The sequence below is a fragment of the Fukomys damarensis genome, unplaced genomic scaffold (assembly GCF_012274545.1).
Source record: "Fukomys damarensis isolate Sample0158 unplaced genomic scaffold, DMR_v1.0_HiC HiC_scaffold_4, whole genome shotgun sequence".
In the NCBI taxonomy this organism is placed as follows: Eukaryota; Metazoa; Chordata; class Mammalia; order Rodentia; family Bathyergidae; genus Fukomys; species Fukomys damarensis.
Window position 1 is genome coordinate 51767277 of NW_022900916.1, and position 21318 is coordinate 51788594.

Below are 21318 nucleotides of genomic sequence, written 5' to 3' on the forward strand. Positions count from 1 at the left end.
ACATTTCAAAGGTATTGTAATTTATTTTTATTTAATCATATTGAATTTAGTTTCAACTTTTTTAGATCCTTGAAATCCTGGAAAATTTCTAATCTTGAGCTATTTATGTCTTTCATATTCTACTAAAGCAACAACTTTAAAACTATTATATAGTGCCAATAAAATATTAGTAAATATTTTTGTTTTATCTATTTGTTACATCTCTTTAATCATATTACAGCCTTACATAATTTTATGCAGTGGCTTATAATTTCTAATACAGTATCTTATTAAACATACTATAACACTGTTTGCTGAATAATTATGAAAAAGACCTATAATACACTTAAATTGCTTTTTGCTATCCTGTTAATTTTTCATCACTCCACCAGTTGAAAAAACTGAATTGACACTTGTTCTGCTTCCTTTTAAGTTATTTTAGACTCTTTGTTCTGCTTTTTCTACAAATACATACTAGTCACAGAATCCAAATTAAGGAACTATATTTTCAAGGAAATTCTATATTTTGCAAAAGAGTTATTTTCCAGCAGGAAAATGAGATTGAGGGATAGAGTCAAGGCCTCTAACTTCTGAGTTCACTGCATTCAGGAACACTGCAGTAAAATGCCTCAACTGCCAGGGGAGGGAATGAACACGTCATATAACTTACTTACAAGTCCTAGGCCTAGAGAGCTTTATAAATTAAAATGAACACCTAGAATGACTGTTGGAAGCCAGAGCTCTGCACAGAGCATCTGTATAATGTGCTGTGAGTGGTTGGCATTGCTAAACAGACAAGCTGTCATCTTCTGTGCTCGCTGAATATTCTAGGGCTCTTCCTCTGTCAACCAGGGTACAGGACATGGCAGTAGTCAAATCTGGAGGTGACAAAAGTCTAAAGTATGTTGTGAGCCCTGCATTTTAGAGGGGGATTTACAAGTGTAGTCAGGGAGAAGAATCTCTTTCTACAGCACCTGTATCATAATACAAATGCATCTGTGGACTGAGAACAACATTATTTTAAAAAAGCACATTCTGTAAAGGGCCGTAATCAGTAAATCTAGACCTTAAACAAAAGCAAATCCTCTAGAAAGGGTCATCTTAAATATTTCCAAGTAAAACAAAAAATGAATATTTATTGTACTGAAATAGTTTAATGGGAGAAAAGAATGACATTTTGTGAAATTCAACAAAGAATGTAACCATGGATTTATTTATAGACTGTAGGAATAATTTACAATTTACCCCCAAAAAAGAAAAAAATTGATTATTTAGAAAAATTGTCTGTATTGCTTATTCTAAAGTAGAACAAGTTTTCATGTTTAATTTTTATATCCTTTTCTATGCAAAAAATGATAATCTTTAAAATGGAATGTCTGGATTTATGAGTCTATGAATTGTGGCTATTTGGTGCCACCTAGTGGTGCAGGGCTTTCAGAAATCAGTTTCTGTTACCTCTGCTTTTAGAAAATTTATAATAAAATATAATTTATGAATGATTGGATTGTAGTCTAAAAGAGATAAAATTAAGACAAAATTCATTTTACACTCATGGACATTTACTTAGATTGGCTTTTGTACTCAACACTGAAATGGCATTTCATTTGACTGATACAGAACACTTTATGACTAAAAAAGCTGATTTGAGATTGACGGGTTTTTAGTCTGTTCTATTTCTATTTTTTCTTGGTTGGTTTCTAACATTAAGGCTGTAGAACTAAGACTGATATACAATTACATATGATACACCTCATACTTCATTAACTATGAGATCAGTATGATAAATGTCATTCTGTGATTAAAGTGGAAATAGCGTGTTGTAACAGGCATCTTTAGAAGTGCTGGATACTTTCTTCAAAATTCAGGAATAGTGGACATTTCAGATACAGAGGCCATGTCATTACAGCCTCCTGACCAAACACTTCTTTTTTTCCTTTGGAAGAATTCCCTTTCTCTTGCAGCTTTCCGAAGGAGCAGATGCACAATGAAAGCGGCCATTCCCGGAGTACAGCTGATTGTCCCTGACTGGGTACTTAGAAATATTGAAGTAATCTGGTTCTTTCTTCTGATCATTTGAGAGGGGGCCATTGAGAGGCTAAATCAGATTAATAATGCTAAATGTTTAGCTTGAAAGCAAGGTGTAATCTTAATTCTTGACTTTCAGTTCCAGTCTTCTTATACTTAAGTATTTCACTTATTTCCTTGTCCCCATTTGCTTTCGAATGACATTTATTTTTCTCCTAAATGTCCTTTTCCCTTCCTCTTCTTCAGGAGATACATGACCCTGCTGTTGCCTCAGAGAACTGCTTGAGCATAGCTACTCGACTGTACTCCCTGCACTCCGGAGGTTGAGGCAGTAAGAACTGTCGTGAGTTCAAGGATAGTCCAGGCTACATAGTGAGTTCAAGGCCACCTTGAGTTACATAGGAGACCCCGTCTCAAAAGGCCAGTCAAAAAAGGAAAGAAATGTTTGAATGTAATGTGTGTGATGTGTACTGCAGTGTGATGAGTTCCCCCAAACCCTCTACTAGCTGTGTTTCTGTGGAGACACAGGATTAAGATTACATGGTACGAATATTTTTTTGAGAAATACAAAGGAAGAAAGACTTTTATCTAGAAAAATAAATACTGGGAAGTGGTGAAGTGAGGGACTTACAGGACTTACCCGACTGGAGAGCAGGGAAGGAGTTGAGTCCTGATGGAGAAAGCGTTGCTCAGGAAAGCAATGAGGTGGGATGACAAGACCTCGGGAACACAACTGTATGATCTGCCTGGCCAGGCAGGGCCCGGGGCTTACACAGCATAAGAGGTTTTCCATTCCCAGTGGTGACTCAAAAGGAGCAGGTACGGCTTCCACATGTGCAGCGTGACATGGCCTCGTGATAAGATTTGTACTGATGGCCAAGGATCGTTAGAACCCTAGCCCCCATCCTTGGTCCTATGTATGACCCTGGAACCGGGACACTGTCCTGGGACATGTCCAGGAGGGGATGTCAAGTTCCCAAGATCTAGGCAGGTGGAAGCTGGGAACTAGAAATGAAATTGTCACGTACAACAGTGTTTCTTGTGCTCCTCCGTGCATGAGCTGGGATTCCATTTTATAATTCTAAAATGTAAAGTGTTTCACTGCTGTTGCTTCATATTGATCAATATTTACACTAATTTTACCAGCACATTAAAATAGTTAATTTTCTCTATTTCAGAGCTATCTCCCCAAACTGGCTACTTCAGCATATCCCAAGTGCTTATTAAAAACAAACATAGATAGGCTGCTTCCCCAGAGTAGGGGATTAAAGGAAACTTTTTAACAGAAGTGCCCCAGATTCTTCTGATTCGCAGCTGGCTTGCAAACATTAGCTGTGTAGCTGCTAAAATTATGCTGTGCTCCAATCGATCTTTATTTAAATCTCTTTTGATTAACTATAGTTCATTTAGAGACCTTTTACGGAGCGGAGAAAAACATTTCTAACCAAGTTTATTTTAAAATCGCTGTTTGAGAAGATGCGCCATAAATGCCAATCACTGAAGACAGCAGTTCTACTGCTATTAGGCTACAATAATTAATTGGGGACTTTTCTGGCTATCATGCTTTCTACACTAGCAAAACACTATTGGAAACAGTACCTGTGGATTTTTCTTTGGTTGTAAGGTTTCTCTTTTAACCTGTCATTTTCCTCATTCCAACATTAGGATTTCAGGGATAGGAAAGACAGATGTGACAGTGTCTCCATCTCTCTCTCACAACTTACCTTCAGAGTGATGGGTAAGAATCAGAGCACAGAAAAGATGCAGAGGTCTAACCAAATTGAGACTGTCTTTGGTGCCAGACTATCAACATTTGGGACTTAATTTTTCATCAGAAATTACCAGTTTAAGAAAAATTATTTTTTCCAGATGGCATAAGTTTAGAAGAGAGCAAGTAGCCTAATTATCCCCACTCCACACAATTATCCCAGGGTAGAAATCCATTTGTTTGAACAGAGCTATTAGCTCAGGGGCTGTGAGAACTCTTTTAGGATCATGGTGCAGGGAAGGCTGGGTCCTAACTTGATCCCCGGGCCTGAGCAGGGTGAGGGTCCTGCAGGTGAGATCTGAGTGAATCCCACTACATAATGTGAGGCTGGCTTAGGACAGGACAAAGATGACAAATGTGACAGAACTAAGCACACTCTTTCAAATCTTTCATTCTAATGAGAGGGACTTGGTGTTCTCATGTTTGCATTTAGAATATGTAGAAGGTATTTGTCGTTCTGTGAATGTTGGTGTGTCCAACATTTATATATTGAAGCCTAACCCTCAGTGCAATGGGTTTAGAGGTGGGAACCTCGGGTGATGAATACATTTTTGAGGGCTGAAGCCTAGTGGATGGGATTAGTGCCCTTGTTAGAGGGTGGGAAGGTTGCTGCCTTGCCCTTTCTGCCATGTGAGAATATGGAACAAGGTACCCACTGTCTATGAAGCCCATGGCAAGTCCTCACCAGGCACAGAATCTACTGGTGCCTTGACTTGAGTCTAGGCTTTGGAACTGTGATTAATACATTTCTATTATTTATAAATCATCCAATCTAAGGAATTTTGTTATGACAACCTGGATGGAGTAGAAGAGTGACCAGTGAGTCAGCTGAATTAAATTGCACATAGGAACTCCCAGAAGAGCTCACCTCCAGGTGTCTAAGGTAAATAGAAAATTCCAGAAGTTTTGGGACTCTATCCCTGGCTCCCAGCACTTATCTAGTAGTTTGCTTAATTTTATGTGGCAGTTCTAGGTCATATTTACATACATTTTTCTGTGAGTCTATGTTTTATTTAGGCACAAGATATATAGAAATTAACAATCAATTTTCATCCTCAAAGCAAGCATGACCCAAAACCTCCAATATAGTTTCATAATACAATGCCAGAGGGATGTATAGAATAATTTGAATGCAGAGCAAAAAAGCACTAAGCCAACTTGAGTTTTCTGGGAAGACCCTTGGAGGAGATGTTAAACAGAACTGGGTTTCAGAATTGATCTGATAAACAATGGGAAAAGGGCACCCTAGATATAGAATGATACAAATCGAGACAGAAATGTGATGATCTCATACAGTGTGTGCGGAACATTCTCCAACAAATGCACATGATGAATGATAAGGTATGAAAGCACTACCGATGCAGACAGAGAAGACAGCTGTGAAAGAAATTTTGAAGGCAAAATTGGTGGGCATTATTAGTTGGTTAAGTATGGCAGGAAGAGTGATTCTCAGGATGTCTCATGGTTCCGATTTTGCTGATTATCTAGATGTTCTTATGAATACAGGAAATATGAGGACAAGAGGAAGATTTAAGGCAAAAATAATAGGGCAAACAGTGAATTGCATTTGAGGTACCTGTAGGGCATTGGTTTAATTACAAAAGATAAGCGAATGGATGTGTAGGTGTAATGTTACGAATAGATATCAGTGTTTCAGATACGCATTTGGAAATTCTAAGCATATAGACAGTAGTTAAAAACACAGGAGAGGATCACTTCATTAAAAAAGATTTATAATGCAAAGACCAGTGGACACAGGGAGAACATCCCAGTTAATGGGGAGAGCGGCTGTCAGGTGAGAAGTGAGACACTGCTAGCCAGTGTAACTCACACTATTCGCTTGGTCATTGTGGTCTTGGATGACTCAGACTTGGTCTTTTCTTTGTAGTTGACTGCTTGCTTCTCCTGCCTTCCTACAGCTGGATTTAAAGGTCTCTGTGTATCTTCTGGATTCTCCTGTTCCTTATAGAACTCTCAGTTTGAGCCTCACAGACCTTTGACTCTTTACTTATAAAACCACTGGGTTCAACCTGTTAATGTCTAGAAGCCAAGATCCTTGACTTCACAGAGAAACACAGAGTAAGTATATTGGCTTCTAAACTTTGTTTTTGGTCAGTGGACCAATGTTTCAAATCAGTTGTAGTAAATGCGAGGTACAGTAGGGTTATGGTAATTCGGACAGAGTATATGTTCCAGGTAGCTCTACCCTTATTCCTTGAGTATTTCCTCAAACCATGGAGTCTAAAGAATATTATCAGGCAATCACTATTAAAGGGTTAATAGTATGCACTTTGTGAATTTGGGCTTAAACCCAGATTTATTGACTCACTGGTTATTTTTCTTTGTACAGATTGCTTAGCCTCTCTGAGTCCTATATTCCTCAGCTATAAAACCTGGTTACTTCACGGGCTGGTTACTTCAGATGAGACAATGTGTAAGTGCAAGGCACAAAGAGCATGGAGTCTCCATAACTGTTAATTTTTCTGCTTTCACCAATCTAGGCCTTAATGGACAATTTATGAAATCAAAATAAAATCAGAGTCTTACAGTGGGAAAGGGCTGAGAGCTCATTAGTCTAACCTCCCTAGGGTGTTCCTTTCAAGATGTCTACATCAGGTGGTCACTTTACGAAGTCAGCAGGCTGCAGATTGCTTAGAGACTGGGAAAAGTTATTCATTCTTTTATTTATTTTAATGGTAGATTCTGCTTCTCTGCCACATACTACAGTTTGAGTAAAAATTCAGGCACATTATTCTAAAGTGTATTTTTCAAAACGATACATGTTAAGTATCCATTCAGGATTAAGAGTAATCATTCAAGTTTTAAAGCCAGATTACCAAATGTTGTGTAAATTGTTTTCTTGTGCAAGTTAAAATATATATATATATAAACATTCTGATACACGCATATATGTATATCAACCCTATAGAGATTTAGATAAAATTTAACAGTATTTCTATCATTGATGAATTTATTCTATAAAGAAATTCTTTATTAAGTGATTTTTTTCCTTTAATCAACATGTGTTTTCACAGAGATTATCATTTTCGGTGTAATCATCATAAAATTTTGAAAAATAGAAAGGAGATGTTTTCCCACACATGTTAATGCATGCACACACGTACACATGCATGAATAGAAAACCTAGAGCACACAGGGATGAAATGACTTTTCACAATCATTTTCTGAGGCTGGCTGGGAATGCTGGAACAAGGATTAAACTCAGATTCTTTATCTTATTTTTCCTGCTGCACATTTTGTTTTGTTTTGGTCTTTTTTAGTCTAAATGTCCCATTATTCTCTGCTCTGTCATTTTTAATATGGGTATATTTCTCATTTGGGTCATTTTTCTCAGAGTGCATTCCTGTTAATATTCTAATTAAAATGAGGTATCTAGAAATGTGCATAATATTCACATGTAATCTATAAAGAAGATAATATAGTTTATTATCTCCTTGATTAAGGCATTATACATTTATTAAATCAAGACATAATACTTTTATGAAATATGCATGTATTTCAGCTAATTTTGAAACAATATTTTATATTTCCATTATGAATGTAATATATATTCACTGTAGAACATTTGATAAGTACAAAGAAGCAAAAATAATCCCTCATCTATCACGTATCATTTTACCCAAAGATAACTTCTCTAAAAATTTTGTGTTTTTTCCTGTATGTGTAGAAAGAACAAGATTTTTATTCTTTTTTTAAGTTCACTCCAGATTTGTTCTACTAGGAACACCTAATTAAAATTTGTTGAGTGGATGAATAAAATATTTATGTAAATATATTTATATTTTTTGAGTGCATAACAAAATCTGTAAAATTTTGTGTCCGGACCTTGTATAGCTCATATTGTTACTGATAGTAAATTAGCCCTATTATGTTGTCATAAATTCTATTGTTCTTAAGATTGCATAATACCCTACTGAGTGAATAAACCGTCCTTTCATTGGCTACTTACAGTGTTTTGGTATTTCACTGCAGTGACAAGTAATTCTACCATAAATATCTTTTGTATACAATTTTATGACTTTTGAGAAATACCTTTTGTATGTGTTTCCAAAATGAAATTATTGGTTCAAAAGTATGAAGAGTTCAAAGGAAAAATTACTGTCTCCTCACTATATTTATGTCGAATTTAAGAACATAATTTGTGGCAGTCTATTGTTCTAGAATTTCCATTTATTACTCACTTCAAAATCTACTTATACAGCAAGCAGCAAGCCTTCAGTGGGTTGTGCAGGAAGCATTAATTCGTGTTACTATACCACCCTGTCTACATTTCCTCTCGTCTGAAATACCCACTCATTTCTTTCTGGTCAGAATTAAGTAGTAGTTCCACTTTTTTGCTTCTGCTACCTTCTGAGAGATGAAATTGTCAGCAAGACAAGTCAAGAATTTGTCTGATGCTCAGCTTTTTAGTATAATGAGATTTCTAGCAGATGTCTTTATAGTGGAAGTGCCCCATTAATGTTATATTTTTTTTCTCTGTGACAGATTTTTAATCTGTGTTAAGAAAGCAATGTCCATATCTTTTGTCAGGCTGGGCAGTCTCTTACAGACTCTCAAACTGCGTTACTTTTGTTTCTCTCTCATATACAGATTTCATCTCTACCCATCCCCAGATTACCATATGGAAACTATCTTTGATAAAAACAAAATGTCAATGTTTCTACATTTTCTTTTATAAAATCACGACTGATATTTAGGTGTAATTTTAGAGGTTGTATGTGTCAATTATAGAAATCCTAGAAAATGCTAAAAAGCATAAAGAAGAAACCCTAAATAACCCATAATCCTACAATTTTTAAATTATTATCTGTTAACATTTTGCATGCTTCCTCTGGATCCTACCTCTGTTACATACAGTTAGAATGGAACTTTATGTGCAAGGTATACCTCAAGGTTATATATTTTATTGCTAGAGCTTTTATAAAACTTTAAAACTTGGAAACAAGATTAATTTAATGATTACATACATTTCATCATGGAGAGCATGTGTAGCAATTTAGTCATATGCTGATATATTTTTATCTATTTCAATTTGCCCCTAATAAAAATAATTCTTCCACAAACATCTTAGCATGTAACTAATATAAACATTGTGATTTTCCTTGGTAGATTTTTAAATGAGGGATTACATGGAGAATATACCATGTGTTTTTTTTTTCAGCTTTAATTGAGTTTATTGGTACATTTTAGGGATACAGTTATATTCATTGTTGGGATCTTGTACCATGTGGTTTTAAGCCATGTCTATCTTGCTGAATTCCTGTACTCTTCACTAACACCAAGATTTTATAACCTTTTCTGTTTTCACAGGTAAAATTGATGGTTTAGTGTCCTAATACTCACTAGTTTCTTGGAATAAACTTTTCCATCTTTTAAGGTATTTAAATTCTTTTATGATAAGAGATCTTTAATTTTAATCCTTTCTTAATTTGAGAAATCTTGACAACTTAATCCTCCCACATGAAACCTGTTATATTTTTTCTATTTTTTATGTATTTTCCTTTTAATACATTAATTTCAAGTGAATTTATTTGATAACATTAATTCACGTACGTATTTTTGTCAACACCAGCTACGCTGAGCTCACTACTACCGTGGACCAAATCTATGGATCAGAAGCATTTGCTTTCAATCCTCTTAGCTGTGTTGTCTGCTGTTTCTTCCATATTTCTGAATTAAATGCCTTGACAGTCACACAGCTTAAGAAATGAGCCAGGTGTACAGAGTTTCTTTTGAATTTTATTCATTCCCATTAAGTCACTTGTTTGCTCATCTGGTCAGTATTTCTTTTATTCAATAAACACTTAGTAAATACTAATCATGTGGCAAGCACGGTGCCTGCCAATAGGGATACAAGACGTGTTTTCTCTTCTTAGGAGTTTATAGCTTATTCTTTGCCTTTTGGTAGGTAGCATTCCAATTATGGCAATTGTGTTTTTGTTCTTTTGCCTGAGTATTATGTTCTAATATTTACTTGTGTCTTGACTTCAGTTTTGACTTTTCCCCAATATTTGGCATGACATTTCTCTTTTTACAAGTGCTTGTTGGTAGCACACTGTGCCACACTCAGAGCTGGGGGTCAGGCATCCATAAGTGAGCATGGAATATGTGCTCTCTTAAAATCTCTCCTTTTGTCTATCCTGTGTCCCAAAGGCTGAGAGAACGCTGAGATTTACTTTTGCTTCAGGACTCCCAGAAGTGAGCAGGAAGGAAGTCTTTTCCTGTCCGCCTCTTAGATGCATGATTTTAGATGATGCTTTATTAGCTTATTGCATCTCCAACCATAGAACTCCAACTGATGAGGCAGAAGAAAAGAATAAATAATCTTTTATGTTCAGTGTATGGTGATGGAGGTGTTAGAGAGTGGGGAGTAGGATGTTTGTTGCTACCGGAAAAAAAAGATTTTAGTGTTTACGAAACTTAAAAAGAAAAAAAAAAACAACGAACTACCTCTCTGTTCCCCATTGAGGGGGTGGAAGTCAAGTTGAGGAGTGAGAATGGGTGATGTCCCAGGGCAAAAATGAAGCGTGGAAGAGTGGATTGATTAGTGCCAGTCCATTTCTTTCTCTCACATACACTTTCCCCAATTCTTTGACAGTAGGATTGAAAATCGGCTTGTCAATTACCTTGCCAGCTTTGAGATTTGCAATTAAAATGACACTATATGATTTTTCCTGACTCTTCTATTTTCATTCTCACATATATGCATACGAGTTTTTGGGATTCTAGAATTCTTCACTTACCATCCAAAAATTTAGAAATTTTTTCTCCAAAAATCGTTTATGTATGCATTTCAAACATACAGAATTGGATGAGTGCATACTACAATCATCTCAAAGCCTGGGGTAAAGCAGAGCATCTATCTACACTTTCTCATCACCATTCATACAGCCCCAATTTTAGTAATGTATTTATATTTGTCAGGATACTTTATTTCACATAGCTTGTTTTTTTTTGACAACAAAATTGTTGAGGAAATTTATAATTGTTTATACCACATTCGAACAGGACTCACAACTAATATTTGCTCTTTTAAAATTCTTTTTTCATCAATAATCTACCTTAGTTCAACAGAAAATAATGATTTGGCAAAAGAGAGCACTAGTAGACCCCAGTTATTAATTGTAATCATTTATACATACTTTATTCAAGAAGCAATTTCCAACTTTTGGTGGTGAAAGTAAGAAAAACTTAAGTTTTAAAATAAGAGTACATTTTTAAAAAGTTTGAAGTTCATTTGACAGACTTATAATTCTATTGTTTTCAGAATGGCCCTTACATGTAGTTGAAGAAATTTAAATATGGTAAAATAGAGATGGACAACAGTGGTGGGACAATCTCAGTGATTCTTTACAAAGTAAACATGACTACTGATTTTTACCTAATATTTTCAAAGCATATAAAAGTTATATGATATAACTTTAATGTTCAAAGTATAACATATCTAAAATATAAGCAGATATCTGTAAATATATATATATATATATATATAATCTCTTAAAATGTACTTTTAACAGATAAAATATAAGGAACTGATTTTTGTTTTTATTATCTAAAAATTCAACCAGGCAACCAGCTACATCAGGTAGTATAGTTTTCACAGAGATTTTCAAACATCAGTTCTGCTACTATAAATTCATGGTTATGTGACTAAGGTCAAAGTCTATTTTTTCAGCAATAGCTTCTTTTTATGGGCCATTTTGTAATTCAATATGTTCTCCAAATATTTTCATTGTTTAAGAATTCCTGTTGAGGTCAATATTTACTTATTATAGTCACTTTAAAGAAGTAAATATTCTCTTGTGAATGAGACCTAAAAATATTTTGACACACTATTTTATTCTATTTTATTTCATGGGTCCAATAGTTGTTTTATGCTTTCTTCTTTTTATGACTAATAACAAATATTTCAGTGGTAAGAAGCCTTGATGCGTATGATCTTAAATGTTGCATATACTCTATTGACTGAATAATATTGCTTCTTATATTCTCTGTATTCCGTGATGCTAGTTATCATGAGCTATTACATAGATTAAGTTCATAGCCGTCTGCTCCACTATATGTGTGGTCAGCACTATCAGCGTTTCAGGCTTCATTTCAGCAGTTTTTCAGGCCTTTCCAGTACTCAAAATCCTCAATAGTTGGAAGATTTCAAGAAAACTTGTCTACTGTTATCCTCTGCCTTTATCAACTTTTCTCAGGCCAATTCCTCAGAATGATGGTAATGTCTTGAAATTCTGTTTGTAAGCATGTTCATGGTTCCAGTTATTGTTTCAGTGATGCATTATAAATTTGAGACTGTTTTCTGGTTGACTATCTTTGGGACACAGTATTGCAATTGATGTTATTTTAGTTAAGCATCTTTGGTTGAAAGTAACAGGGAACAAATTAATTCTATTTCAGTGAAAGATAGGAATTTGTTAAATGGAGATAGGATTATCATATATACCTCAAGAGTAAGAAGGGGCTATAGCTAGAAACTGAGATTCTATTAAAAAGCCCAGATCTCTTGGCTTTACTGATTCCTTTTTTTGTAATTTTATTCTTCTAGTTTTCCTTCCTCCTCTCCTTTCCTCCCGTGTCTTCTCTTTTCTTCTTGGCTTTCCTTCCTTTTTCATTCACAGGCCACTTTATATTTAACCCACAAACTCCTGTGTCTATTTGTTCCAATCTGAGTTGCACACAAAACTTCTCCCTGGTTCTTAATTATAGTTCGAAATAATCAAGGTGACTATTTGACTTGTCCAACATGGATCAGGTGACACCTCGGGCCCAATCACTTTAACCAGGATGTTAAAGCCACTGCCCAATGTGTCTGTCAGAGCTACAACTGTGTGAAACGGTAGCCAACTCCAAGAAAAAGTATGCAGCATTAGAAGTGGGGCAGACACTCCTTAAGGTCATGGCAATGTCAAGAAATATGGCAGTTTCTAAATCCTCAATTTAAATATTTTTATGTTTAAAATGTTGCCCTTATTTCTTTGAGCCTCCAGAAAATATCTGCTGATAGGTCAATGTAAAATTAATCCCGATTTTCATTAATTCATAGAAAATTATTTGTTTCTTAATTTTAAGGAAATAATTAACAAGAACTAATATGTCATGTGTTTTAAATAATGTCTGGCATATAGTTTACTGTTATTCTTGCATTCATTGATTTATTCTCTTTCTTACATGCCAGAAATTAAACAAAATGTTGGGGATATAGAATTGCCTGAGAGTGTCATAAGTTGTTAGTACTATTTCTTCCAAGGAGTTAAGTTTAAAATGTATTGAGAAAGACAACAATTAAACTTTTGAAGGAAGCAGTTAAGTAAAATGGCCTGTGCTTTATAATTGATGATTGATGTACTATAAATGTGAGATATGACCAAGCATTGTAAATTAGGCAAAGTTTGTCTTTGATATCTGTCTTAGCATTTTACTGCAGAAGTTTTCTTCCCATACTCTTAAAAATATGTGTTGTTTTATGTCCAAATTTGTCGCTCATAGCAAGTGTTTTCTTTCTAGCACTTAAGAATTTGGAAGTTTTCAGATTTGCTCTTTTCATTTCTAAAGACTCAGAAAATCAATGGCTAAGTAGTTGAAAAAATATTCGGTACTCTAAAATGTCAGGGCTTATGGTATCCTCCTTAAGTACAGCTCTGATGGGATATGGGTACACAGAAAAAGAGGCTGAGAAAGTGAGGGATGACAATGTCAGAGATCTGAAGCCAGAAACCCAACTCAAAAGATGAAAAATTTATTTCTGTCTCACTTGTGGGCTGGAACAATGTGACAGACAATCAGCTGGCAGCGTTGGTCACTGTTACAGGGTTCATGAGCAAAAATTAAATGGAAAGTGGATAAAGCAGCTATGGTTTTTCTATATAATGGAATACTACTCGGCCATAAAGAATGAGAAATTAGATTCATTCATAGGAAAATGGATACATATTGAGGATATACTCCTAAGTGAAATAAAGAAGTCACACATGTGTAAGTACTGAATAGTTTCTCTGGTGTGAAAAACTATAATAGTACACAAGATCCTAATGAGATAATTGACCATGTGAAATAGGAAGAAAAGGGCTAAAGGTGTAGGGGAAGGGGAAGGTAGGGATAAGTTAATAAGGGAAAGAAAAAAATATGAGAAAATGAAAAAATGGAAATAAAGTGTTTGTAAATGGGGAGGGGAGGAGCGGGTGAAGGGAGGGCATGGACAAGGGGAAATAAATGAGAACCAAGACCTGTCATGTAATGGTGCAAGATCCCAATAATGAATGTAATTGTACTGTATACCTAACATGTACCAATAAACTCAATAAAAGAAAAAAAATTCAATGTCCCAAACAGTATAATCTACAGTGAACTCAGGATTGGATGGCAGAAGACAACTAGCAGAACAAGGGCGGAGTATGAGCCTCACAGCTCAAACTGAAATGAACTCAAGGTTCTTCTGGTTTCTTCAGAGTTCAGAAAGTGCTTGGTTCACCAAAAGGCTGCCTGAATTCAAACACTTGGAAAATGACAAGGATACTACGTGTGAACCCTGAGACTGAGTGAGTAGGATAGCATATAACATAAAAACACATGTGTAAGATAATAAATGAAACCTCACAAATGGGGCTTTAGGTTTTGCTGTAACCTTCTCTGACCATATCCTCTTCATCCTATGCCATGGACTTTCCTCTTCTCCTCTCTCCAAGTCACTGAATTTGATGCTTATTTCTGTGCCTTACTGACAACATAACTAGATTGAAGGATTCCTCTGTGCAGATTATAATCTTATTTAACTTCATTGGTAATTAGTGATTGAGGGTACATTTTTCTATAGCTTGCTTTTTTCTCAACATATTGTTAGATTCATTTCTTTTTTTTTAATTGAGTTTATTGGTACATTTTAGGTATACAGTACAGTTAAATTCATTATTGAGATCTTGTACTTTTACATGACAGGTCTTGGTTCTCATTTTTCCCCTTGTCCGTGCCCTCCCTTCACCCCCTCTTCCCTTCCCCACTTACAAATGCTTTATTTCCATTTTTTCATTTTCTCATATTTTTTTCTTTTCCCCTATTACCTTTCCCCTACCTTCCTACTTTCCCTACACCTTTAGCCCTTTTCTTCCCATTTCACAAATGTTAGATTCATTTTGCTGATACTTCTCACTATAGTTTATTTCATTTTGTCTAATAGTTAGCTATACTTCTGATAAGCCTTTAAAATTTTAACTGACATAACGATTGCACATATGTATGGGCTATCATGATGTTTACACTGTGTAATGTTCACATCAAGGTAAGGATATCTATCCTGAAACGGCACTTCTTTGTGGTGAGAACCTTCAAAATGCTTCCTACTGCCTTTTTTGAAATGCACATGCATTATCATTAGCCTTAGCCACCCTATTGGATGTGATAGAAAACCAGAAATTGTTTCTCCTAAACACTACTAGTAGAAATATCCTTGTACATTTCCCTGTACAAGGTTTACCTGAGATTTGGCAGCCTGAAAAAGAGATGCAGAGCCATAGACCGAATTAGACATTTTTATTCTCAGCCTCCACCTCATTTGTCCAGCTGCCCTGTCTGCCCAGCTGCTCTTTGTACAGCGGGGGCTGTACCGAGTTCCAGACCTTACATGGGCGGGTGCTTATATAAGTTATTTACACTGGGACCTCAAGAGATGCACCTGCACTGGAGTCTTGCTGACCCCACTACCTCTTGCATTCCCCCTCCTCAGCCTAACTAGTGGTGGCCACCTTAGGGTTCTTGTGCTCCCTACACTCCACCCCTCCAGGCTGCAGGCAGTGATTTCTTAGTAGATATCTGGCCTCACAAGGCACATCTTTGTGCTCATATCAAACAACAATATAAGGAGAGCTCATCCCAGGCCAGCAAGATTGAACAAGTGTCCCGCAGCACAGTCCTCAGTCTCTGTCCCTGAATACCCATGTGCACAGCCACTCTTGGGGGCCACACTGGCACACACTTAGCTAGCCCAAGGCTGAGAGTCAAATTAGCTTCCTGGCTCTTTGTAAATGTTTCGTCCAGTCTCTGCTCAGGCCCAAGGCCCCTGGCATCTCCAAGGAGCTGAACAGGGCTTTTCCCAGTGGACCCTCCCTGCTCTGCACAGCACCTTCGTGGAGAAATTAAAGTGTCTTTCTTCTCTCTTCCTCTTTTTTATTTTCCGCGAACAATAGCGTAGACACTACCTGTAAAACTTTACAAGGCCCCAGTGCTGGCCGTGTCCTGACATATTAAGTTTACTTGTTTGCTCTCTTTTGTGTGACCTACCTCTTACAGGTCTTACTACATGTTGGCCCCACCTTGGCAATGGCCAGCTAGCCAACCAGTGGCTTTTGACATGGAAAGCTATGACATCGAGCATTTGTATAGACTAACTGTCCCTGCCTATGGTAAGGTAAGAGTCCTCTTGTGTAATGACCTGCATGGCCCTCAGTTCAGCCCATTGATTACTCTGTTCCAGTGTTACACTTGACCATGTTTGGGTTTTGTCTGCAAGGCACCCTCTATCTGTTGTGTGCTGGGCCCACAGTTTGACCTACCCTTACAGCAGGCATTCGCTGGTCCTGGCAGTACTCTAGTGGCCTGAGTTCATGCTGCAACCACTCCGTTAATTTCAATATGCTCTCTATTGGCCCAGAATTGGTGCTTGAACCACCTCTATCTTAGGGACAGATATCTATGAACATAGCTTCTCCTTCAAAAATCCATATGGAAAAATCTGAATGAAAAAAAATGTACCAGCCCCATAGGTGTTTTCAGAGGCCCAACAAACAACTTAGTAGATTCTTTCCAGCAATGCCACTAAATGAGTAACACTGAAAAGTTTAGCTATTCATAAAACTAGGATTGTTCCAGTGGAGTCCTGGCTACACACTGAAATCACATGGAGAGTTTGAAAAATGCTAATTCTAAATTGCAGGTCCAGAAGTTCCTTGGAATATAGATATTTGAAAGATCTACAGGGGATTCTAATGTGACCACAGTTAAAAGATATTGTTTTGTTTGTTTTAGGTACTGGGGGTCAAACTCGGGACCTTGCGCTTGTGGGGCAGGTGGCAGAACCACTGAGCTAAATCCCCAGCCCTTAAAAGCTATTGTTTTAAGGAAATATTATTAGAACAGGCTACCAGGGGAGCTATTTGAAGCTTCAATGTCAAGAATTGGCTTCTGTTGCCGAGTGGTTTGCAACTATGAATCATTGCCAGGTAAAGTCACCATTAGGAGAAGCAGAGAAGCCACTTACGAGATCCAAGTCTATGGAAGGGAGCTGCTGCCACTGGGTGGTCAGAAAATGGTGTTTGTATGGCATTGTTGTTGACTGCTGCTATAAATAAGAGACTGGGAGGACTTCAATGCATCCAAGTTTCTTTTTGTATTTTCACTGTCGTGAATGACACAGAGCAACGAGGGAAGACCAGGAGCTTCTGCATGGCTTCTCTGATGACAGCTTCTTTTGAGGTTCAGAGACTATCTGGAGGGTTTTAAATAATTAAAAACCATATCTTCTTTATCCAGTCTCTAGTTGATGGGCATTTGTGTTGTTTCCAAGTTTTAGCTATTATGAACTGTGCCACTACAAACATGGGAGCACATATATCACTGAGGTATGATTCTTTTAAGTTTTTGGAAAGGTACAGTGCAGAGGGATAGCTGAATCAAATGGAACCTCTAATCCTCGTTCTTTGAGGTATCTCCATATTGATGTCCACAGTGGTTGCACCATTCTGCATTCACATCAACAATGGAGAAGGGTTCCTTTCTCTCCACAGCCCTGCCAGAATTTGTTATTGGTTGATTTCTTGACAGCAGCCATTCTTTCTGGTGTGAGGTGGAATCTCAGTGCTGTTTTCATTTCCATCTTTCAAATGACCAGTGATATTGAACATTTTTTCATATATTTATTTGTTTCTTTTAGTTCTTTGTCTGAAAAATGACTGTTCATTTCAGGTGCTCATTTTTGAAGTGGGTCTTTATATTTGTGGGGTCTGATTTTTTTGAGTTCTTTATATATTCTAGATAGTAATCCTTTGTCTGAGGAGTAGCTGGTAAATTATTTTGCCAAATTGTAGATTACCTCTTAGCTCTGTTGGTGATTTCTCTTGAACTGCAAAAACTTTTTAATACAATGAGATCCCAATTGTTGACAGTTTGTGCAAGTTCTTGTGTTGCTGAGGATTTGTTCATAAAGTCTTCTCCTATGCTAATGTCTTCAAGAGTTCTACCTAATTGACTTTCCAGGAAGTTTAGTGTTTTTGTTTTGATATTTAGATCTGCAATCCAATTGGATTTTAATTTAGTACATGGTGAAAGATAGGGATCTAGTTTTAATCTTTGGCAAGTTGAAATCCAGTTTTTCCAATACCATTTATTAAAGAGGCTATCTTTTCTCCAGTGAGAATGGTTGGCTCCTTTGTCAAGGATGAGGTAGCTGAGTATGTCTGGTGTTGTTTCTGCCTCTTTTAATCTATGTCATTGATCCTTGGGTCTGTTTGTTTGCCAATATCATACTGTTTTATCACAGTAGCTTTGTAGTATAGTTTCAAGTTGGGAATGTGATACCCCCTGCTATGTCTCTGTTGCCTTGAATGTTTTGTTTGTTTTTTTTTTCTTTCTATTCTAAGTCTCTTCTGGTTCCAAATGAATTTTTGGTTTTTTTTCTCAAGTTCTGTGAAATATACTGTTGGTATTTCAATTAGGATTGCATTGAATCTGTATAGAAGCTTTGGAAGTATGGCCATTTTCACTATGATTATTCTTCCTACTCAGGAGCAAGGGATGTCTTTCCATCTTCTTCTATTCTCTTTTATCTATTTTTTCAAAGTGCTATAATTTTCAGTGTATAGGTCTTTTGTCTCCTTCATTAGATTGATTCCTAGATATTTCATTTTTGGGAAGTTACTGTGAAAGGAATTATTTCCCTAATTTCTCTCTGAGTGAGTCTGTTATTTGTGTACAAGAAGGCTATTGACTTTTGAGTGTTGACATTGTAACCAGCTACTCTACTGAACCTGTCAATTAAGTCTAGCTGTCTTTTGGTAGAATTTTATGGGTCTTCTATGTAGAATATCATATCATCAGCAAATAGTGACTTCTTCCTTTCCTATCTTTTTTCCTTTTATTTCTTGTCTAATTGCTGTGGCTTATGTTTATAGAACTATAGTGAATAGGAGTGGTGATAGTGGACATCTTGGTCTTGTTCCTGATTTTAGCCTGAAGGTTTTCAGTTTTTGACCATTTAGAATGATATTGGCAGTTGGTTTTTCATATATAGCCTTTATCAGGTTGAGATAAAGACCATCTATTCCAATTTTCTGTAGGGTTATTATCAGGAATGGGTGTTGAATTTTGTTGAATGCTTTTTCTGCATCTATTGAGATGATCATATGGTTTTTGTCCTTGAATCTGTTAATATAGTGTATTACATTTATTGATTTATGTATGTTGAACCATCCTTGCATCCCTGGAATATATTAGACATGGTCAGGATGTATGATCTTCTTGATGATTTTCTGTATTCTGTTTGCCAGCATCTTATTGAGGATTTTTGCATCTATGTTCATTAGGGAGACTTGCCTGTAGTTCTCCTTTTTGGTTGGTTTTTTCCCTGGTTTTGGAATCAAAGTAATACTTGCTTCCTGGAATGAATTTGGAAATATTTCTTCCCTTTCAATTTCATTGAAGAGTTTAAAGAGTAATGGTGATAGTTCTTCTAAAACAACTTGTAGAATCCAGCAGTGAAGCCATCAGGACCTGGGTTTTTCTTTGTTGATAAAGTTTTTATTACATTTTCAGTTTCACTGAATGTAATTGGGGTGTTTAGACTTTTTATATCTTCTTCGTTCAACATTGGAATTTCCATTTTATTAGTGTACTGCTTTTTTAAAGTAGGTATTAATGATCCTCTGGATTTCTTCTGGATCTTTTGTGATTTCACCTTTTCATTCCTATTTGCTTGAATTTGAGCCTTTTCTTTCCTTTTTTTTTTTCTTTTTTTGATAAGATTGCCTAAGAGTTTGAGACTGGACAAGGAAGATGTGGTTTTTCTATAAAAGGAGTACTTACTACTCAGCCATAAAGAATGAGAAACTAGAAACATTTATAGCTAAATGGATGCAAATTGAGTCTGTACTCTTAAGTGAAATAAATGGGCACACTTGAGAAAATACTCAATAGTTTCTCTGGTGTGAAAAAAATAATTGAGAGTGTGAAATAGGAAGAAAATGGATAAAGGGGAAGTGGGAAGGGGAGGAGAAAGGAAATAAGGGCAAAGAAAAAAATGTAAGAAAATTTAAAAAATGGACACAAAGTCTTTGCAAATAGGGAAAGATGAAGCCGGTGAATGGAGGGCAGGGGTATGGGAGAAAAAAACAAAAACAAGATATATCATGTAAAGGTACAAGATCCCAATGATAAATGTAACTGTATAGTTTGCTTTAAATGTACCAATAAATGTAATGGAAAAATTTAAAAGATCCTGCTTAAATCATAAGCCAACCTTCAGCTTCCCAAAGAGAATGGATGTGGATGTGTTTGGACAAAGTGAATTTAAAGTTGATTAATTTGAACACTTAATATCATTTCCCATTACACTTAACAGTTTCAGTATAGTTTATAATTTAATTATTTAAAAGAAATATATTATATGGCCCTGCTTTAAGGTCAGTAATAAATACCCTATTCTTCAATATGTGGATCATGCTGTAATTCCTTCCTGTCTTTATGTGTCCCATCACCTAACAGGTACAAGCAAAAAGAGGTGTGTTATGGGATAAGAAAAGTGTCAGCCACATTGCATTCTAGTTATGCAAGGCTGAGAAACAAACCACTCAAATTTAGTGGATGAAAGAGGTTTATTGTGATTCTCATTTAGTGTATCCTGGGTTTCATTTAAATGGAAGCTGGATCTGAAGTTTCTAAAGGTTCCATTGGGGAGGATGTTTCACTCCAATAGCAGTGGATGTGCTGCTAGTCAGCTGGCAGTATTGGTGCCAATGCCAAGATCTGGCCTCTCCGTGACTTAGAGTTCTAATAACATTGTGGCTGAATTTTGAAATCGAGCACCCTAAGAATGTGTGTTCTAAAAGCAGGAAATGGAAATGCCACTACTTCCTAAAACTGGGCTCTGGGATACCAAAATGTCACCTTAGCCTCATTTTGTTGGCCAAAGTAGTCACAAGGTCCTGTACTTTCCATGGTAGAAGATAGTCTTTGTCTATTAATGGAGGGGTGTAAGGTTACATTGCAAACCAGCAAGTGGGATAGGAAGTTTGTTTGTTTTCTGTCTTCATAACCATACCACAGACTAGATATAGTTTATAAAGAAAAGAAATTTAGGCCAGGGATTTAGCTCGGTGGTTCTGTCATCTTGCCTTGCAAGCACAATTGCCCAAGTTCGATCAGGCTTCTACCCAGAAGGTTAGTAGGCCTCAATGAGTGCTCAGCAGTTCTGCCTCCCAAGAAGGGCTTGGAGATGGGTAAACATTGTGAGAAGTAGAAGTTGATGTTAGAAAACAAAT